This window comes from Medicago sativa, chromosome 8 (assembly GCF_051527215.1).
Source record: "Medicago sativa cultivar Bolivia chromosome 8, Bolivia_mono, whole genome shotgun sequence".
In the NCBI taxonomy this organism is placed as follows: domain Eukaryota; kingdom Viridiplantae; phylum Streptophyta; class Magnoliopsida; order Fabales; family Fabaceae; genus Medicago; species Medicago sativa.
The window spans coordinates 67984551-68000278 of NC_140756.1; the positions used below are offsets into that span (position 1 = coordinate 67984551).

A 15728-nucleotide genomic window follows, 5' to 3' on the forward strand; every position below is an offset into this window, starting at 1 on the left:
ATACATTTTTATGTGATTTTTAGGACTAGTGTCTTTTCTAGCTTGTAGATTCATTTGTTCACATGAAACAGTCCAAAATAACTTCTCATTTTCATTTAATTATCATTCTACAACTTCAATTTTGTCATGTAATAATTAATAATAGGAAAATGCTACATTGAGTGTTGCCACACACTTCAGTTTAAGCTTTCAAAATAATAAATTATACTAATAAAGAGTCCCTCATAGGAAGTGTATAAGGTGAAGCTTTGCACTTATACGGACAAAAATAGCGGAAATTGCATAGTAAGTCGGTTTCTAATGTTTTATAATTTTTATTTTGAGCGAACTTATGGTCGTGGTGTTTTGCAAATTAAAAGTGTAGCGAATTATGTGACTATGTCTTTATTTTTATATGCAACAAATCAGCAGATGATGATCACATTACATTTGACATCAATCAGATGGCAAAGGCTAGGAAGGCAGAGAGTGGATAAGTGTAGTCCATGGTGAATACATCTTTTCTACCAGCCCTTAGTAACTGCGAGAGTGGCCATTTTCGATCTGCACGAGAAAAATTACAAGATCGATAAACAATGGCTACAAGGTCAAGGTTTTTCACAGATGTCACTTTAACACGCCCCATGACATCAGGGCACCAACCATTGTGCTGTTCATCCCATCGAAGAGCCTTGTTTTTTAGTATAAAGGTATCGATCTGGCCTTGGCTCAGTCCGTGTAGCCTTGATAGGCTTGCAAAGTATGAATCTTACATTGGATGTTTTCCCTTCAGTGCAGGTGACGGAGAAAAAGTTTCATCAAATACTGGAGGTTGACTGTCGTATATAGTGAACTTGGTGCTCTAGAAATTTGACCTGTCATATGTATAAATATCAAGTTGTGAAGCTTATAAGGGATGGAATGTTACTAAAATTAAATACTTACATTGCACCAAATCTAAGTACAGCAGGAATGTAGAAGTTATTTTGTTCCTTCTGATATAGCATTGTATCGGATGATTAGAGGGAACGGGCTATTTATACACATAAAGGGAAGACAACATAAAAAACCTGAGGGAAAATAAAATTTGACCCGAAAATGGGTGAAGAATGTATTACCTGCATCAGTGAAATAGGAAATGTGATCCTTCCACATTGCTGAGTTGGCGTAATAGTCTCTTTAGTGACCGACCTCCATGATTTACATACCGAAACACAAAAGACAACAACAGCACGCACAGGCCAAGATGTCTCACCCTTCGAATTATGTCTAAAAGCAATTCGGGTGGTAGAGTTGCCCATTGTCCCTGTTGAATAGGTTCAATTGGAGTTACATCCAGAACAATGTGTGACTTTGACGGGCGACAAAGCCAATGCTTGCTCTCAGCACTCCACTTTGACATTCCATTTTTAATCCCCTTGAGTTCGTGGACTATGCTTTTCAATGACATTTCTCCACACTCCGTTGCAGCACAAAATTACACTGATCCAAATGCACGCGTCTAAATTTCTGAGCTAAACAAAAATACAAAGGCATAAACTTGTGACAACCAAACAAATATATTTAGTTCCTCATAACAGATGCTTTTCTCTCAGAAATTGTTCTAGACTAAATACATTGGAAACATCAACAAAATTATCTAGTGTCAAGTCAACAACTGGAAACAAATTTGAATGTGGCTCCTCTAAAGTGAGCAACTCATTTTAGAGTTTGGACTGTAAAGTTAGTAGTTATTCATCAGTGATTAGTATTTACATATGTACATGTATAGAGTGTATTGCCTTATAAAGTTTATTTGATTCTTTTACTTAAGCCAAATCCCCCAAAATTTAACTACCATTTGATTATATAATACCCACTCATCTTCACAATAATAACTCATGAATGTTATCAAGGTAATTGTAAAAAAAAAAAAAAACTAGGATATTAGCAAGGTTTATAAAATCAAGATAATGCCTACGAAATTAAAATGCTGCACTAAATACACTCCATGTTGTAATTAACTTGGCATCCTTAAAAAATACTATCACATTTTGCAATGTAAGATTAACATTACAAACACACACAATCTTGATGGAAATAGAAAAGAAAAAACTAACTTGTGACAATGAAATGATTTGTGATTAATTAGCAGTTCTGATTTATTTCCCAACTAGAGTAAGGAAGGGATCTCGGGGAAGATTAGATTTTCTTTTTTTGTTGGATGAATAACTTGTTTTAACCATCATTCCACGTTAAGTGCCACTAATAATAATAATTTCAAACTGCTTCCTCCTAACACTTAGCATATGAGACAGTTCCTAAAATTAGTAATTAATAACTAAATGTGCAGGCAGGCTGCTTTGGAACACGCCTCGGCTAGCCCAATTATGTTACTAGGTTTGGATGGTTGCACAATAGGCTCCTCAAAATTGCTCACATTTTTGAAATAAAAGTCAATCGGAAGTTACGACCCAATCGGGGTTTACAGACAAAAAAAGTCAATCCGAAGTTAATTACGACCCGTCTCATTTGACCCACACACATTGTGTGTTTTATTTATGTATTAGAAAGTTTACTTAAAAATGTGATATTCGATAAAAAGGGGCATAAATATCCGAACGAGTAAACAACCAAATTAGTCCCTGACTTTGTAGATCTCTCTCAAATACGTCCATGACTTTATGAACATATCAAAAAGGTCCATGACTTTGTTGATTATTAAGATGTTATGATAAGAATCAATTGTTGGATTAATGAAATTCATTTTTTATGTTTTCACGTAAAAATAAATAGCAAAATTGAAACACCCCTACTAGAAAATTACCTAGGATATCTAGCATGAGTGTTAAACTCGGCATCGGGTACATTAAAATTTCAATAAATAAAAACTCTGACCAAATCTTAGAATTTCTCACCTGTTAATTCAGAAATAGTACCACCGACTTGTACTTTATATTGTCCAGCTACTTCTGCTTCTTCATCAACAACCATCCTGTCGTATAATAACTTGTATATCTGAAATAAATAAAAGGGATTGGGGTGAGACAAGATGTCTCAGTGAGTTCCACCTATCCTAGGCTATAGGCAACCTCGGGGAACCTAGGATCGCCATCTGTTTCTAAACTTAACCCATTTCGGGTTTATACGATTTCATTATGCATCACTGAGCGATTAGGGGATAACTAGAATCGCTGTCTGAAATACTATTTTGATCATATAATAAATATAGTCATACTCATAACTTTAATCATAAACATAACAATAATCATAAACATATACCCAATCTATCGTATTCTGATAACAACTAGTTTCGGCTAACTAAGCCGGAGTTCCATTACTAAAATTCCTCATTTCCAACGATTAGTAAAATGCCCACAAAATATTGCTTCGTAGCTAATTCATTCCAAACATAATTTTCATATCGATACACTTCTCTAAATAACAAAGCTACTGAAATTTAACACATTCTCGTATACTTTATCATCTCATCTCATGATGTGAATTTACTATCAATAAAGTATATAAATTATTTTCTCATTTATACAACTCAATATAAATTATCTCATCAGTATAAAATATTTTCTCATTTGTACCATTCAATATAAACTATGTCATCATTTATCTCTTTTCATTATTTGTACATAAACCACATTATCTCTTCGTTGTGGCGAACGGAAATATACCACATTATCTCTTCGTTGTGGCGAACGGATTACTATGACCCGTACGTCATAGGCTACATTGTCTCTCGTTGTAGCAAACGGATTACTATGACCCGTACGTCATAGGCTACATTATCTCTCGTTGTAGCAAACGGATTACTATGACCCGTACGTCATAGGCTACATTGTCTCTCGTTGTAGCAAACGGATTACTATGACCCGTACGTCATAGGCTATGACCCGTACGTCATAGGCTACATTATCTCTCGTTGTAGCAAACGGATTACTATGACCCGTACGTCATAGGCTACATTGTCTCTCGTTGTAGCAAACGGATTTTTCATATTTTCTTTCTTTCTTTTTCTATGAGCATGTTACTCATTTCAATTTTTCTCCTCATTCCATTTTTCTGTGATTTTCTATAATTCAATGTGAGCATATTACTCATAGGGTGCATTTCAAATTTTCTCTCAAATCATTTCATATGCAATTAGGACATCAATAACTTTCTAAGTTTAACTTACCTAGCATTTATTCATCAGACCACTTCAATCACAGTTAGTTTCGGTACAACAAATTTAATTTACTTTATAGCACATACTAATATCAACCATTAACATACCAATAAATTAATAACTTTAATTCTCTAACAATCGAAACATCAAACATATAATATGCATATGACTGCACTATTTCCTCAGCTATATAGACTCATGTGTGAGTTCTTTAAATTCATTATTAATTTGCCCAACATCTTAATTCATCAATTTCAATCTCTAATTCAAATGTTCATACTCATCATCAAAATACCCCAAACCTAATTCAGAAATAATCATTCTACTATCTCATTTTTATTATGTTTCAAATGTACCAATCATATGGCATGATAGTCATGCTTGCACAGTCGGCCAATAATCATAAAAATGGTCTATTTATTCATATTATCTCAATAATCTAACATAATCATAATTGATCCCCAAAGGTGGGTTCTAAGCTAAAGGAACTCACCTCTAAATCGAACATTATGCTGAGTTCACTTCAATATCCACTTCTGCATCTCCCCGCTATGCGAGGCTTCATGCTCGCCCGGTGAGCTAACACAATTAAACCCATATTCTGCACAAAATCCACATCAGACCCCATACTTCAAAATTGTCTCCAGACCTCAATACTGAACCGAAATTAGTGAAACTGGTACTAAAACGTCCGTAATTTCGTTAGCTAACCATAGCATTAAAAATCACTTGATTCCAGGTTACGGAGAGCAAGTTATTACTGTTTTAGTGGAGCCCTGTCTCAAAACCCGTAACCAGATTCCAGCAGGATTTTACAAACTTTAAATGCACTTTCCGAGTTCGTTTGTTGTCCGAATCATACAAAATTTATGTCCAAATCGAAGGGAATTGAATGTTGAATCTAAATCTCTAACAATTATTATCTTTCAGGCTACACAGCAAGATTTTCGACCCATAATTCACAATCTATCCAATACAATTTTCTAACAATCTATCCATAAAATTCAGTCATGGTTCAGCCATAATTAATTTCAACCCACCATTACATAATACATTAGAGACAGCACATAATTCATAATAATACCACCATTGTGAAAATTCAACTACTCAAATTGGAGGTCTAAAATCTAATGAACTCACCAATAAACAAAGCTACCGCCCTCTGCTCTATCTCCTCTTCTTGCTTCAAAATACCAATCACAACCAAACACCATTAGGATTCCATACTTGCATGCCTCTCATGAACTTGATTTGAACAAAATCCAATTTTGAGAGAAAGGGGAAAATGGAGCGGACAACAGAGGAGAGGGGAAGAAACTAGTTTAGCATCATGCTTTAATGGTTCCTAAGATCACATTTATATAATTGTATGTGGGATTGGTGGAAAATTTGGTAAAGTGGTAGTAAGGGAGGGGAAGACCGAGAGAGTTTTTTTTTTGAGTAAAGAGGAAGATATTTTTAAGTTTTTTTTTTTTTTTTGTGAGGGAAGTGTGTGGAAGATTATAGAAAATTGTGGATTTTTCCACTTAAATAATCTTGAGTGGCAAAATTACAATTCTGCCCCTTGCTAAAAAAATCTTATGGAGGGATATTACATTCTACCCCCTTAAGAAAATTTCGTCCTCGAAATTTTTAAGGATTTACTTGCTAATAAGCATAAATAATTCCTTTTGCTAATCATGCACCCTTAAGTTCGCACTCTGAATTATTTCTTCATATCTTACATCATACTCCTTATACTGTATCTTCTGTTAAGGTTTCATTCATTCCTAAATTTCTTACTTTTCTTGTATCCACATACGAAGTAACGTTCAATAATATTAAAGTACTCCGTCTTACCCATAACAATTTATATCCCATCTTGAAAAAAAATCCATCTTCATAAATCACCAGCCACTTGTGGCGTTAAATACTTCCTTAACAAAATTCATTGTATACTTCCAGACTTTTCTTCTTCGTGTACTTCATTTCTCCCATGTTCCATTTAGCTCTCAGACATTTGTTCTAACTGTCATATACTAGTCTGAGTTGATCAGGCTCAGCTAGATATGGTATTTAGAATAAACATCCGGAACACAATGGTCCCTACTTCTTTTATTGAATTCTAATAACCCAAGGCACAATCTGAATCGACCTGCTCTGATACCAAATTGAAACACCCCTACTAGAAAATTACCTAGGATATCTAGCATGAGTGTTAAACTCGGCATCGGGTACATTAAAATTTCAATAAATAAAAACTCTGACCAAATCTTAGAATTTCTCACCTGTTAATTCAGAAATAGTACCACCGACTTGTACTTTATATTGTCCAGCTACTTCTGCTTCTTCATCAACAACCATCCTGTCGTATAATAACTTGTATATCTGAAATAAATAAAAGGGATTGGGGTGAGACAAGATGTCTCAGTGAGTTCCACCTATCCTAGGCTATAGGCAACCTCGGGGAACCTAGGATCGCCATCTGTTTCTAAACTTAACCCATTTCGGGTTTATACGATTTCATTATGCATCACTGAGCGATTAGGGGATAACTAGAATCGCTGTCTGAAATACTATTTTGATCATATAATAAATATAGTCATACTCATAACTTTAATCATAAACATAACAATAATCATAAACATATACCCAATCTATCGTATTCTGATAACAACTAGTTTCGGCTAACTAAGCCGGAGTTCCATTACTAAAATTCCTCATTTCCAACGATTAGTAAAATGCCCACAAAATATTGCTTCGTAGCTAATTCATTCCAAACATAATTTTCATATCGATACACTTCTCTAAATAACAAAGCTACTGAAATTTAACACATTCTCGTATACTTTATCATCTCATCTCATGATGTGAATTTACTATCAATAAAGTATATAAATTATTTTCTCATTTATACAACTCAATATAAATTATCTCATCAGTATAAAATATTTTCTCATTTGTACCATTCAATATAAACTATGTCATCATTTATCTCTTTTCATTATTTGTACATAAACCACATTATCTCTTCGTTGTGGCGAACGGAAATATACCACATTATCTCTTCGTTGTGGCGAACGGATTACTATGACCCGTACGTCATAGGCTACATTGTCTCTCGTTGTAGCAAACGGATTACTATGACCCGTACGTCATAGGCTACATTATCTCTCGTTGTAGCAAACGGATTACTATGACCCGTACGTCATAGGCTACATTGTCTCTCGTTGTAGCAAACGGATTACTATGACCCGTACGTCATAGGCTATGACCCGTACGTCATAGGCTACATTATCTCTCGTTGTAGCAAACGGATTACTATGACCCGTACGTCATAGGCTACATTGTCTCTCGTTGTAGCAAACGGATTTTTCATATTTTCTTTCTTTCTTTTTCTATGAGCATGTTACTCATTTCAATTTTTCTCCTCATTCCATTTTTCTGTGATTTTCTATAATTCAATGTGAGCATATTACTCATAGGGTGCATTTCAAATTTTCTCTCAAATCATTTCATATGCAATTAGGACATCAATAACTTTCTAAGTTTAACTTACCTAGCATTTATTCATCAGACCACTTCAATCACAGTTAGTTTCGGTACAACAAATTTAATTTACTTTATAGCACATACTAATATCAACCATTAACATACCAATAAATTAATAACTTTAATTCTCTAACAATCGAAACATCAAACATATAATATGCATATGACTGCACTATTTCCTCAGCTATATAGACTCATGTGTGAGTTCTTTAAATTCATTATTAATTTGCCCAACATCTTAATTCATCAATTTCAATCTCTAATTCAAATGTTCATACTCATCATCAAAATACCCCAAACCTAATTCAGAAATAATCATTCTACTATCTCATTTTTATTATGTTTCAAATGTACCAATCATATGGCATGATAGTCATGCTTGCACAGTCGGCCAATAATCATAAAAATGGTCTATTTATTCATATTATCTCAATAATCTAACATAATCATAATTGATCCCCAAAGGTGGGTTCTAAGCTAAAGGAACTCACCTCTAAATCGAACATTATGCTGAGTTCACTTCAATATCCACTTCTGCATCTCCCCGCTATGCGAGGCTTCATGCTCGCCCGGTGAGCTAACACAATTAAACCCATATTCTGCACAAAATCCACATCAGACCCCATACTTCAAAATTGTCTCCAGACCTCAATACTGAACCGAAATTAGTGAAACTGGTACTAAAACGTCCGTAATTTCGTTAGCTAACCATAGCATTAAAAATCACTTGATTCCAGGTTACGGAGAGCAAGTTATTACTGTTTTAGTGGAGCCCTGTCTCAAAACCCGTAACCAGATTCCAGCAGGATTTTACAAACTTTAAATGCACTTTCCGAGTTCGTTTGTTGTCCGAATCATACAAAATTTATGTCCAAATCGAAGGGAATTGAATGTTGAATCTAAATCTCTAACAATTATTATCTTTCAGGCTACACAGCAAGATTTTCGACCCATAATTCACAATCTATCCAATACAATTTTCTAACAATCTATCCATAAAATTCAGTCATGGTTCAGCCATAATTAATTTCAACCCACCATTACATAATACATTAGAGACAGCACATAATTCATAATAATACCACCATTGTGAAAATTCAACTACTCAAATTGGAGGTCTAAAATCTAATGAACTCACCAATAAACAAAGCTACCGCCCTCTGCTCTATCTCCTCTTCTTGCTTCAAAATACCAATCACAACCAAACACCATTAGGATTCCATACTTGCATGCCTCTCATGAACTTGATTTGAACAAAATCCAATTTTGAGAGAAAGGGGAAAATGGAGCGGACAACAGAGGAGAGGGGAAGAAACTAGTTTAGCATCATGCTTTAATGGTTCCTAAGATCACATTTATATAATTGTATGTGGGATTGGTGGAAAATTTGGTAAAGTGGTAGTAAGGGAGGGGAAGACCGAGAGAGTTTTTTTTTTGAGTAAAGAGGAAGATATTTTTAAGTTTTTTTTTTTTTTTTGTGAGGGAAGTGTGTGGAAGATTATAGAAAATTGTGGATTTTTCCACTTAAATAATCTTGAGTGGCAAAATTACAATTCTGCCCCTTGCTAAAAAAATCTTATGGAGGGATATTACAAAAATGCTAGCCCCAATCCGTAGACAAACGATTTAAGGGTAAGACGAATTCCCCTCAGCCGATTGAAGGTTAAGCAAATGAAAACACAGACGAACACGAGTTAGTCGAACCTTTCTCGAGTCTATTGAGGTTTTGAAACTCGTGGGATGTTGGAATTAGTCAAAACATCGTGGAACTTGACAATTGAGCATTGTACTCGTGTTATATGTTTACAACACCACCAATCAAAGAAACTATAAGCACATAACCATATTATGAAGGAAACGAGAAATGTCACAGAACTGGGAAGATCAAGCCAAATGTGAAGCTTCATGTATCCCCAACAATGGGAAAATTCAAGCATTACCCGCGTAAATAGCCGAGCAATGCTAAATTCAGTAGGTCACTTTGTTTTTAACTGTAGGACTAATGATTGTCTATAAATATTTGACTTCGTAAATTTTTAAACATACACAATCAGTCAAGCAAGTTTTTTGCGCATTCTATCACTTTATCGTTCTTCTTTACTTTTCAATTTATGCATTTCTTAGTTCAATAGTTCAAAAACATCCAACACACTATTCTTAACACTCTTTGGAGTAGTTAAGGAATCCATAGTCGAGGGGTAAAGTTCGTTCCTCGCTGTAATCGCTTGAAGAAGAGGGAATCATAGTTGAGAGTTATTAGCTGATACCTCGACTAACTTTCAAGTTCGAAATCAGTTTATAATTAGTTATTAAGTGGAATATCTTTAAGATAAATTCAATATATTTTCCTTCTTATTTGTATCCTTGAGCAACATTCAAAATGAAAGGCAATGCAAAATCCATCAGTATACTTGTAAGTTGTAAGTGTCATTCAAAAAAAGTCAAAGATTATCAACTTGTGTCTTCATATTCTATGACAAAATGACAGTTGTAGATATTGGAATTAAAATGTATAATGAAAATGTGAAGTTATTTTGAACTGTTTCTTGTGGGCTGACCCAAAATACTGGAATTCCAATACTTTTAGTTCTCAAGATGGTCCCTATAAAATTCAAATAAGGACTAAAAGCGAATTAATTTTTTTTGAGAGACTAAATTTAAATAGAACATGATTTTATAAGGATTAAAAACATATTTAACTTGAGTAGCAAGAAATTAACCGATGCATGCTTACCTGAAGGTTCTTACCGTCTCAAGGTCACAATAACTGACAAATTACATACATGTTACTAGATTTTCTCACAAGGATTCCAAGAAATAGAAGCAAGTTCTGCTGATAACATTCAATTTTTTACTAAATCAAAGAAATAAAGAAACAAATAATGTGTAATAAAATTTAAAAAGAAAACTTCAGTTAACAGAACAAGCTCCACCATGAGCACAAGTTGAGCCCATAAAAACAAGTGTTGCTTGTGTAAAGAATGTAATATAGTAGTTATCTCCTGCTCTTTCTAAAAGAATTGTATATAGTTAACATTCATACGCATGAACATTAACAACTTACAATTCAGTATTTAAGCTGATCAAAAGCTTCATCAGCAAAGAACATTAGTAAATATGTACTCCCTCCGGTCCTATTTATAGGAGAAATTTGGGTCAACAAAAGTGGATGTATTCGGTCCAATTTTTTAACTAGATACATTAACTTTTGTTGACCAAAATTTCTCTTATAAATAAAACCAGAGGGAGTATGTTATGAGTGTGGAATGCCCAATTGATAAAAGTGCTACAAATGATGACATGGCAAATAAGAAGGGATTGAGACGTAGCTACAGGATCAAAGGGAATCATCCAATGTGGTCCCAGTTTGCTAGTAAATGAAGGGATATTAAAGTAGTGGTAGTAGAATGAATGTGGTGGGCATTTTGTGTGATATCACTTTCTCTCTCTTTCCTTATTCTCTCTATTCTACCTTATCTTTCTGTTCATAGTACTGGCTAGTTAGCCATTTCCAGTATTTTTTTGTTAAGTGAATTGAATGAAATCAGTGGACAAGCAACACTCCATTTAATTGCTTGATTCATATTATTATTGCATTTTTATTCTGTTATCACATAACATTGGTGCTTTCATCCTTTCCATGGCCGACAACACAAGATTGAAGGAATTGACCACCGAGTTACGTCGTCAAGCGGAAGCGCAAGAGAAATCCGACGTCGAAAACAAAGCGAGATTTGATCGATTGGAGGCGATGCAGACAGCTTCAGATCTGAGATTCAACCAACTCGCTGCAACACTTGAGAGGTTCATGCAGCAAGCACCACAACACAACGTCTCCCATGGAAACACGAACTCAGGCTCAAGCTCTAGTGTGATTTCTGCAACAATCGCAAGTTCACAGTCAACATTTGTGGGTCATACGCAATCAGCAGTGGTGGGAAATCAATCGACGTCAAGTTTGAGCTCTCAACCATTTCAGGTGCGTCATATTAAGCTGGAGTTTCCAAGATTCAATGGTAAGCATGTCTTGGATTGGATTTTTAAAGCTGAGCAATTTTTTGGTTACTATAATACTCCAGATCCAGAGAGATTAATTATTGCTTCGGTTCATTTAGAACAAGAAGTAGTTCCTTGGTTTCAAATGGTGAATAGATCTCGTCCATTTCAGTCTTGGAATGATTTCACTAGGGCTCTTGAACTTGATTTCGGTCCTTCTATATATGATTGTCCTAGAGCATCTTTGTTCAAATTGCAACAAAACAAATCTGTTAATGAGTATTATCTGGAATTTACAGCTCTCTCTAACCGTGTTTATGGTCTCAGCAATGATGCTTTAATTGATTGTTTTGTAAGTGGATTGAAAGATGAATTACGCAGAGATGTCATGCTTCACACTCCTATTTCTATTGTTAAGGCTGTGTCATTAGCAAAACTGTTTGAGGAGAAAATTGCTGCTAACTCCAATCCAAAACAACCACTAAAACCATATACACCAGCCCAACCTCACCAACACCGAGCCCCCTTCAATCCAACCAGAAACGATCAAAATCAAACTACTGAAAAAGCCCCCAACCCACCCTTACTCCCTACACCACCAACAAGACCTATGAGCCACCTTCAAAAGAACCCTGCAATTAAAAGAATTTCACCTGCAGAGATGCAATTGAGAAGAGAGAAGGGCCTATGCTATTTTTGTGATGATAAGTTTTCATTTGCTCACAAGTGTCCTAACAAACAATTGATGCTACTTGAATTAGATGATGACCCTGATCCTCCTAATACACCTAGCCAAACAGTAGTGACTAGTGACACAGAAACACAAGAAGTAGCAGAGCACCATCTATCCCTTAATGCTTTGAATGGAGCAACAGGGATGGGAGTAATTCGATTCAAGGGATACATTGGTCCTATTAGTGTATCTATTTTACTTGATGGAGGTAGTTCAGATAGTTTCATTCAACCAAGAATTGTTCATTGTCTCAATTTACCTGTTGAACCTACTGAGAAAAGCAATGTCTTGGTTGGTAATGGTCAAAACATGAAAACAGAAGGTGTGGTTAGAAAGCTGTCATTAAAAGTGCAGGACATAGACATCACAGTCCCTGCTTACTTGCTGCCTGTAGCAGGATCTGATGTGATACTAGGAGCTCCGTGGTTGGCTTCTTTAGGGCCTCATGTAGCTGATTATTCTGTATCCAAATTGAAGTTTTATATGGATGGCAAGTTTGTGACGTTGCAAGGGGAAAGTGACAACAAACCTGCAGTGTCCCAATTGAATCATTTTAGAAGGCTACAACACATGAATGCAATTTCTGAGTTATTCACCATACAAAAAATTGATCCTGTTGTTATAGAAGATAACTGGGAAGGCATGCCAGTGAATATTGAACCAGAAATGGCCACCTTGTTGCATACTTATAGAGAGATATTTCAAATACCCAAAGGATTGCCTCCTAACAGAGAGTTGAGCCATGAGATTCTGTTGAAAGAAGGAGCACAACCAGTGAAGGTGAAGCCTTATAGGTATCCGCATAGTCAAAAGGAACAAATCGAAAAAATGGTGCAGGATATGTTAGAGGAAGGAATTATTCAGCCTAGTTTGAGTCCTTTTTCGTCACCAATCATTCTAGTAAAGAAGAAGGATGGGACATGGAGATGCTGCACAGATTATAGAGCTCTGAATGCCATAACAATCAAGGACAGTTTTCCTATGCCCACTGTGGATGAACTACTTGATGAATTACATGGTGCACAATACTTTTCAAAGCTTGATCTGCGTTCTGGATACCATCAAATTCTCCTCAAACCTGAAGATAGACATAAAACAGCATTCAGAACTCATCAAGGTCACTATGAGTGGCTGGTGATGCCATTTGGGCTCACAAGTGCCCCTGCTACATTTCAAAGACTCATGAATCAGTTGTTTCAACCACTGTTGAGAAAATGTGTTCTGGTTTTTTTTCGATGACATTTTGGTTTACAGTCCATCTTGGCATTCTCACTTGAAACATGTGGAAATTGTATTTCAGATATTAAGTCAAAATGTGTTGTATGCAAAGCTATCTAAATGCTCATTTGGGTTAACCGAAGTTGAATATTTGGGTCATGTGGTGTCTGGTTCTGGTGTAGCAATGGACAAGACTAAAGTGATAGCTGTGTTGGAATGGCCTACTCCAACGAATTTGAAACAATTGAGGGGATTCTTGGGACTCACTGGCTACTCTAGAAGATTTATCAGATCTTACGCTACTATAGCTGGTCCCTTAACAAATTTGTTAAAAAAAGATGCATTTAAGTGGGATGAAAATACTGCCAAAGCTTTTGACACATTGAAGCAAGCTATTACTACAGCACCGGTGCTTGTGCTGCCTGATTTCTCTCAACCGTTTGTGTTGGAAACAGATGCCTCTGGTACAGGGGTAGGAGCTGTACTAAGTCAGGGAGGTCATCCCATAGCTTATTTCTCCAAAAAAATGGCACCTAGGATGCAACTTCAGTCAGCTTACACCAGAGAATTCTATGCTATCACTACTGCCTTAGCCAAGTTCAGACACTATCTCCTTGGACATAAATTCATACTGAGAACTGATCAAAAAAGTCTGAAAATCTTGTTGGATCAATCTCTCCAAACCCCTGAGCAACAGGCTTGGCTTCACAAATTCATTGGATTTGATTTCCAAATCGAATATAAACCAGGTAAGGACAATCAAGCAGCTGATGCTCGGTCAAGAGTAATGTCTCTTTCATGGTCTGCACCTGAACATGATTTTTTAGAGCAACTGAAGAAAGAAATTGTCAATGACTCCCACTTGCAAACAATAGTACAACAGTGCTTAGACAATACTATGGATGACATAAATTATACGGTGAAAGAAGGGTTATTGTACTGGAAACATAGGTTGGTAATTCCTATGGAGAGTAATTTGATTCATCAGATTCTCAAGGAATACCATGATACACCAATCGGAGGGCATGCAGGGGTGACTAGAACCTTAGCAAGAGTTGCTGCCCAGTTTTATTGGCCAAATATGAGGCAGCATATACAGAAGTTTATTGAAGCATGTGTCACTTGCCAGCAGGCTAAATCTGTTAATACAACTTATGCAGGGCTACTTCAACCATTGCCTATTCCGGAGCAGGTATGGGATGATGTAACTATGGATTTTATTACTGGATTGCCACTATCTTTTGGTTTTACTGTTATTATGGTCGTGGTAGATAGGCTGAGTAAATATGCTCATTTCATGCCCTTGAAAGCTGATTATTCAAGTAGGACTGTTGCTGAGGCATTTATGAATAATGTAGTAAAATTACATGGAATGCCAAAGTCAATTATCTCTGATAGAGACAAGGTATTTACCAGCAAATTCTGGCAGCATTTGTTTCAAATGCAAGGCACAACATTGTCCATGAGCACAGCTTATCATCCTCAAACGGATGGACAATCAGAAACTGTTAATAAATGTCTCGAAATGTACTTGAGATGTTTCACATTCAAGAATCCTAAGACATGGTTTAAGGCACTTACTTGGGCAGAACTATGGTATAACACTTCCTTACATACTAGTTTAGGTATGTCTCCATTTAAGGCACTATATGGCAGGGAACCCCCTATGTTAACACGTTATAGTGTTAATAATTCTGATCCCACAGAGGTGCAGCAACAGTTAATGGACAGAGACAAGATACTGGTGGAGTTAAAAGAAAATTTACTGAGAGCACAGCAGGTTATGAAGAGCAATGCTGACAAAAAGAGAAAAGATGTGTCTTTTGAAGTAGGGGATCAAGTGTTAGTGAAATTACAACCATACAGGCAGTCTTCTGTAGCATTAAGAAAGAACAACAAATTAGGCATGAGGTACTTTGGTCCATTTACTGTGATAGCCAAAGTAGGAGCAGTAGCTTATAAGTTACAATTGCCCGAGACAGCTCGTATTCACCCGGTCTTCCATGTGTCCCAATTGAAGATTTTCAAGGGTCTCACTGCTGAGCCATATTTTCCCTTACCACTTACCACAATGGAAGAAGGTCCTGTCATACAGCCGGAAATGATATTGAA

The 15728-nt window shown here is 35.9% G+C and overlaps 1 long non-coding RNA gene and 1 pseudogene across 1 annotated transcript; both read right to left on the reverse strand.

Moving 5' to 3' along the window:
• Positions 1-365: 365 nt before the first annotated feature.
• Positions 366-2636, reverse strand: LOC146900839 (tubby-like F-box protein 5; annotated as a pseudogene).
• Positions 2637-2749: 113 nt separating this feature from the next.
• Positions 2750-9259, reverse strand: LOC146900840 (uncharacterized). The gene is made up of 4 exons (XR_015021932.1): positions 8161-9259; positions 5279-6505; positions 4632-4739; positions 2750-2976 (listed from the first exon to the last, which is right to left on the reverse strand). It is a non-coding gene; the product is annotated as an uncharacterized LOC146900840 (long non-coding RNA).
• Between the last annotated feature and the right edge of the window lie 6469 nt (positions 9260-15728).